The following is a 7,658-nucleotide window of genomic DNA, read 5'->3' as shown; positions in this document are numbered from 1 at the left end:
GCATATTTGCAAGCTCAGCGACTGACTGGGGTTGACACAGCTGGAAAATAAGTAGCCATCTACATCCGTATTTGGAATAAATATTTTAATCCTATTCTCTGTGTTACCTTCAAAGGTACATTACATTAATTAAAAGCCATACTCTGCTGCGGGTGTGAATTATATACATGGTCATGAACTCATGATTACAGATCATTTTACTACATTTTAAAATCAAATCTACAAGGTGGTAGAACCTCTTGCACAACCTGCTAAGCTATGCTCCAGTAACTTATGCACGAGAATGAATTTAATTAACAGTGAGAAAGCATGGCTTATATGTAGTGTCAATGTGCTAGTATGTTTGGTCATCAAGAAATTGGTCAAATTGACATAATCTACTATCACTATAAAAGAAAAAAAAGAGGCAGATCCAAACAATCAGGCGCATCCGTCGACAAGATCTGATGATCTGTAATCATTTCATGTTTAACCCAACCAGCCATACAATTAAGCCACCTGCAGTCCATCGACCGCTAAAAGAAATCGTTCGCACGACCTCTCGCTCGCCCGCACAACCTCACGCCCCCACGCGGTTTCTCCCGCACGACCTCGCGCCCCCGCGCGGTTCCCGCAGCCGGGAGCAGGTCATCGAGCCGCCGCCGGAGCCGCCCGAGCCGCGCCCCGCAGGTCCCCCAGCTGGCATTCGCCGTGGCCCGCAGGTCACCGAGCCGCCGCCCCGGAGCCGCCCGAACCGCGCCCCGCAGGTCCTCCAGCCGCCGCCCGGAGCCACCCTTCGCCGTAGGTCGCCGCCGCCGGAGCCGCCCTTCGCCGCAGGTCTCCTCCCTTCTGGCTGCCCTGCCCTCCACCGCTCTTATCTCCTCATCAACGTGCAGCGGTTGGCATCGCACTCACCACATAGAAGATCGCCAAGTACTTCGTATACATCCGCTGTAAATGATCACCGTGTTGCGCCAAGAAGTGTCGCCGCCTGGGTTCGCTAGCCGCCGCGTGGAGTCGCCCTGGCCGCCGTCTCGACTCACCTCCATCGCCGCCGCGAGTCATCTCCGCCGCCGCCACCAGGAATCCCGTCGCCGACAAGGTATATGTTCTCGGTCCTCCCGCCCTGCTTGCTGCGTGTGGGTGTGTGTGTGTTGTCTGGGTGCTTGATGTCGCTGGGTGCTTGTCGCTGATGGCCTGCTGCTGCTTTGCGCTCGTATCTTGTAATATGCTGCTATGCTTTGTTGTATACCGATCTTGTTTCTTGTTGCAAATGACCTGATGATGTTGTTGCTGTGTTGGCCAGGGTGTGAGTCCAGTGACACATAACATTCAATTATGAGGATTGAGGAAATTATGATTATTCAGTCATTGAGGATATGAAAAGAGGCATAAGGCAACATGTTCTATCAAAAAGTTTCGTTTGCAAAGTAGATAAGCTTTATTTTGAGCCTCCACCAATTTATTGTTCTCCTTGTGTTGCTCGAACAAAACGAAGTGCATCATACTATACTGCTGCTGTTGCTACTGAGATTTGCCACAATTTATGTATCCTGTGTTAGAATGAGGCTCGCAGTTGCACGATTCAGGTGGAAAGGTAATCAATTTCCTAAGGCTAACCTTCATACTTGAATTCTCTGAACTCTTTTTATTCATGCTAATTTGTTCTAATTGATTGGCTCTAAGGTGGGTTATGTGTGACAAATGTGAACGCTGGAAGCATCAAATTTGTGCCCTTTTTAATTTCAAAAGGGGTGATTCTAAAGAAGCAAAATGTACTTGCCCTAAAGTGTTGTTCTTGGGGCTAAAGATCTGCCAAGGGTCGTGCTTAGCAATCATATACAAGAACAACTCTTTAAACCGTTCAGGGAAGAGAGACACGAACAGGCCATTCATCATGGGAAAAGCTTTGATGAGGTTAGTGTTGCCTCATCAATCCACAGAATCTTACGTTTATGGATCCTATGTTTTCTTTTTCTTGGTTATGTCTTGGTTCCTCTTTCCTGAATATGAAATTTGTAGCTCGTGTACTTCTTAGAAACAGAGATGTGCTGCTCCATCTACTTATTTTTTATTCTGTTTGAAGAATTTGACAGTATTTATATGTTTGTTTTGCTACATCCTTGTTTCATGCATGTGCACCTTTTTCCGAATCAGGAGCTTTTCATTACTGAATAAGTACATAGTTAGTCATACCGAAGGCTGAAAACGAAGCTAGGATTCATTATTTATCCTAGCACACCTTTGCTGCTGAGGCAAAGCATTTTTTGCACGCAGGTCAGCAGCAACATTAGCTGGTCTATGCACAAACTTAAATTGAAAACTATAAACTCTACTTAGCTCGGTCACTTCCTTCAGGATGGGGGTGTTCAGTCTTCACCATCACTGGACCAAAATATATTGCTGCTTGATGTATTGTTTTAATGAGGGTTTTGTTTACGAGTGTGTGCAGTATGTATAAGACTAGGAGTATTGGATGATTGTCAGTCGGCTGTATGTATTTTGAACGAAGTTTGTAGTATGTATAGGGTTGTAGTTAAATTACTATGGGGTGATAAGTTTGTAGTTTGTTAGTAACATCTCCATATTATTGAGTCTGAAAAAACTATTGTAGCGTCTTTATTATACTGGATTTTATTCATTTTGGTGGGCTGTGAGAATACCTTGAAAAAGAATACCTTAAAGTAGAGAGAATACCTTGAAAAAGAATTTAAATCCCACTAGGCTAAGAAAACTGCGGCGAAATCATCCTCCCATCTCTGGGTCAGTTCAGTGTGTCCCTTTTAAATATGCAACAAACAGAACGGAAATAGGTTAATGCATGTACTTCATCTTACCTTATATAGTTTTTCTTTAATCTAACCATGTCATCTCATAATATTTTGGTCGATATTTTACCATGTGCAACATATATGCAAATGTAAACACACGGCAAAAGGTCAGTCAATTCGCAGAGACTAACCTTGTACTACAGCTATTTGTCCCAAACATCTAATACTCATAACTAACTTCATTGCCTCCATTGTTAGGCTAAAATCTGGAGCCGATAATGGAGTAATTAGTTAATTACTAACCATCAGTTCGGAGAAACGCAATCTGACGAATAGTTACAGAGTAGATACTGATATGCCATGACCATTTGATAAGAAGAAAGCAGAGTATCTAAAGAAGCAAAACATATCCCGCTAGCAAGAGAAAGTTGCGGCGGCCAGTGAGAATATCGATGGATCTAGCTCAACACCCCACAATTTTCTTTCTTTGTATATATTTTGCCTTCTAAAGATTAGTTATTGACAATTGAGATTCAATAGAATGCCCAGAAGCATGAGTATTCAATATATGTCTTTGTTCTGATCTATAGAAGCAGTGGAAATATAACTTGATTTATCATTCAGTGAGAAATCACAAATTTTCCAGTAAATATCATATCTTCAGCAATTTGCTAGCGGGGAGAGTGATGATTGTGGCAGCAAGCTCGCTAGCGATGGAGGGAACATGAATGGGATTGGGCGGTTCTATAGTGAGTGTGTTAGTTTCGGTCAGACTGCCCACCATGTTTGTGTTTCAGCTAAAACACCATAAAGCTATTTAATTATTCATGTTTATTTATCTTTCATTCATCAAATTAAAATGTCTAATCAAAATTTTGTAATCACGTAGGTGGATTATATTGGTGTTTATGGATGTTAAACTTCTGGATAGGAATGTTTCATTTGACTATTTGAACATGTATATTTCACTCGGAATCCCCACCATTGTTCTTTGTGGACTAATTCTAATTAATACTTGGCAAAAGCATATTATACTATTCTTTTATAATTAATTCTGATTACTATATTTTGGGTAATTCTGATTACTACTATGTATTTGGTAGGAGCATAGGACACACTTTAGAACAAAATTATCTACCATTTTAGTGGACTCAGAATTGAATGATGATATGGTGAGAAGTAGAAACTATGAAAGTGATGAACACAACGATGAACTCTTATATCCTATGATTTTGGACAACATATTAGACTATTCTTATATAATTAATTCTGATTACTATATTAATTTGATTCTTATAATGCTGGTCTTGCTAGCTTTCAAAGTAGGATTCTTATGCGTTTTCTTACAACAAATGCTCATGGAGCTGATATATATAGTAGTGCTCTTTGTGTTCATATTGTAGCATGCCTCATGGATTGAGCTCGAGCCTGACTCCAGCGAGCTTTCTTTTAGTTGGTTGTGCTACAGTTTTTAATTTGGTTTCAGATTTTTCAACTTGACATATATGTATTTAGCCCTCCTCATTTACGCATTCTCTGATTCTTTGGGTCATTTTAGAAATTCTGATAGTTTAATTTATTAGCAGCACGGTGTCGATGATGCTCTACGCTCCCGCAAAAAAAAGTGTTTCGTACGTGCAAACTCTGCTTTAGTGCTTATGTGTGTAGATTATTAACTCGATGTAAATCGATTTCTTTATATTTCTTTGTGCTTGTTACTGCATATTGCTTGTTTTGGACCACTGTACAAAATTGCATCTAAATTGAGACTGATACCTACTTTTCAAATTGTCAGAGATGACGAGATCCACTTTCTTTTGAAAAGGAGAAGGGAGTACAGAGAGAATCAAATCAAAGGAATGTAACCATCAACTTATTACATTTTTTCTTCAAGAACTAACATTGTTGCTGGAACACACAAAACCTGCATCGTTTTAGTAGAACATCCATTCTTATTGTCAGCCTCTCACCTGCAGCAGTACATACAAATAAATTCCTACCAGTAGGCAAAAACCATGTGAAGCCCCTAATCCTTCGCTGATATTTTTCCTAGGCAACTTCACATGGAACTAGGATCAATTAATAAGATTCTGGTATATTTTCAAATTTTCTTGCTTTATGCATGAACCTATCATCAAGATCTCAATCTCTTATATGTGCTTTTGCTGCTGTAGATTTGTTGGTGTTGATTTGCAGTAAGAGGAAATGTACTATTGTTCTCATCAATTTCTTTCATACCGTGTGTATGGTTAGTTCTTAATATTCATTATTCAAAATACCTGAACTCACTAGGATTCATTTATTATTATTTACCTTCAAGCACTATATATTACTGTTGTTTATTGTCCACCTTGATCCTTTGCTGATGTTTTTCCTAGGCAACTTCACATGGAGTTAGGATCGCTTAATAAGATTCTGGTATATTCTGCAAATTTTCTTGCTTTATGCATGAACCTATCATCAATATTTGGATCTCTTATATGTGCATGTGCTGTTGTATATTGGTCGGTGTTGATTTGCAATAAGAGGAAATGTACTATTGTTCTCATCAATTTATTTCATACCATGTTATAGAAATATGTTGTTTAAATATGAAGAGGCGGATAAGTTTCTGGCATTAGTAATTGACTATCCAGATCCGGCTTGCTTCTCAGCCATGGCCTACATTTAGAAGAAATATGTTGTTGGAATATGAAGAGGTGGATAGGTTTCTGGCTTTAGTTACTGAATATATCCGGATCCGGCTTGCTTCTCGGCCATGGCCTACATTTAGAAGATATATGTTGTTGAAATATGAAGAGGTGGATAAGTTTCTGGCTTTAGTTACTGAATATCCGGTTCTGGCTTGCTTCTCAACCATGGCCTACATTTAACATTTAGAAGATATATGTTATTGAAATATGAAGAGGTGGATAAGTTTCTGGCTTTAGTTACTGAATATCCGGTTCCGGCTTGCTTCTCAACCATGGCCTACATTTAGAGAAGACATGTTCATATGTAAGAGATTTTAGGTCAATGATCTCCCCCTGTTGTAATGCTCATCATCTTAATTCGGACATTGCTATATGTTTGCACCATGGTTCATGACTGTACTTTTTTCACACGTCTTTACAAAGTTTGTCAGTATTATTATGCAGAGATAACCTGTCATGGTTTTGCGTTGATGTGTTTTTTCATTTGTCAATTTCTTTTGCTTTGAAACAATGTTGATTGGCTGAAAGAATGGTTCCGCGTGTCTTACACGCTTATACCTACTTGAATGTTAAATTTTATTAGCAAATCCATAGAGAACAATGTCAACATTTTACGTCTTGCTACATGAAGCTATGTACTGCACGGCACAACAGTGTTAACATTTCCGGTGCTCATTGACAATAAGATTGAAGATGTATTTTCTTGATTGGAAATATTATACCTCAAATTTAATTCAACTGTGGATACAATGATAACTTTATGCACTGAATAACAAGTGATTATGTGAGTGTAGGAATTAAGACCGGTGACAACGACATTTTGAGCGGCACAACAAGTGGTGTTGTGGGGGTACCGAAGCAAGGGCAGTTAGGCAAATCCAACGGCGTGAACGTCCCAATGTATAGCTTGGGAGGGGTCCCATCGCGATCGCCCTATTTGGAGAAGGGGCATGTTGGTTCATGAAACAATCAACACGTCTTTATGACTCGGAATTAGGAATTCTACACACTTTGCATCAAATTTGAATTCCCAAAAGAGTTATTCATGTTATGATAGAAACATTTATGTTTCATAGTTAAGACGTGCGTTGCACGTACATGTTTACTAGTATTACAAGCAAGAGTTGAACAACAGCAACCAAATGATAGTGAAATCCTTTTTGGCCAGTTCTGTCGTAACGGCAACAACATTATCCTCCATAAAGAGAGTAGCAGCAAGCAAGAGAATGAGAACAATTGGACCCATGTACAAGAGCAGGTTCATAGAATTAAGTTTCTCCCTGCAAACAGCAGAATAGTCAAGAGTCGGGATATACCTTTTTTTAGAGGGAAGAGTCAAGATATACTCGAGACACTTATTTTGGGACGGAGGGAGTACCTAAATACCACAACCTAGAAGTATACACACAACACCCAGTATATATACAAAAAAGACAAATCCTAGAAGCTTCTATTTTTAATCAACATGTTTTGCTCACGAATAATATAGAGCATCCATTCATAATGTGCCATCCACACAAATGCAGAGAAAAACTGATTACCCCTCGGACGACAGAAGAATTACTCGCAACACAGTCTTCAACGCTCATGCAGCAGTGGCTCCAATGCACACGACGAATCCAAACAGATGAGAGCTAGGCTCGCCCTGTAAATTTGGCTCTCATAGACTGCAAAAATAGCAACAGTTTGCTAACAACAGAAGATACATTCAAGTTATAATCTACAAAATGTAGCGCTGCTACCATCATCACACAATTCGCTGAACCGGTATGTTAAACTGAAAATTACGACAGCTACATTACGCAGCATCCATCGCAACAGGATTAACATAATAATGCCACAATTAACATCATAAGGTCTAATGGATAAATATAAAATCTTCCTTGTCGAGAGAATTCAAGCTATACATCACCATCCACAAGTAATTTCTTGAGATTCAAAACCAAAAGTTTTTCCATCTCCAATCTTATGATATACATAGTTAAATAAACCAATAAAGTTGAGATACAAATAAATGTGAGTTTTCCCCGCATATGACCGAACGCTAACTTGGAAACTAAAATTTTCACTATGGAGTTTTACGGCAGAACAATTAAATTTCCTGAGGAACCCAAACCAATCCCCCAAATGATAATATGATCATGCAAACAATCAGTCAACCACATTACTCTCCAGAAAACCCAAACTAAGTATAAGTTTATTAAACATATAACTA

The 7,658-nt window shown here is 39.3% G+C and overlaps 1 long non-coding RNA gene across 4 annotated transcripts; it reads left to right on the top strand.

Moving 5' to 3' along the window:
* Positions 1 to 538: 538 nt before the first annotated feature.
* Positions 539 to 6,610, top strand: LOC147984545 (uncharacterized). 4 transcript variants are annotated; one of them, XR_015616102.1, is made up of 5 exons: positions 539 to 780; positions 876 to 1,081; positions 1,286 to 1,576; positions 1,666 to 1,896; positions 4,546 to 6,610. It is a non-coding gene; the product is annotated as an uncharacterized LOC147984545 (long non-coding RNA). The 4 variants fall into 4 exon arrangements; XR_015616101.1 differs by having other exon boundaries at positions 539 to 1,081; positions 4,546 to 4,843; positions 4,925 to 6,610; XR_015616100.1 differs by having other exon boundaries at positions 539 to 1,081; positions 4,546 to 5,168; positions 6,238 to 6,610.
* The last annotated feature ends 1,048 nt before the right edge of the window (positions 6,611 to 7,658 follow it).

Source organism: Triticum urartu, chromosome 2A (genome assembly GCF_056163025.1).
Source record: "Triticum urartu cultivar PI428250 chromosome 2A, HENAU_Tu73, whole genome shotgun sequence".
Lineage (NCBI taxonomy): Eukaryota > Viridiplantae > Streptophyta > Magnoliopsida > Poales > Poaceae > Triticum > Triticum urartu.
This window is presented reverse-complemented; position numbering and strand designations above follow the sequence as displayed.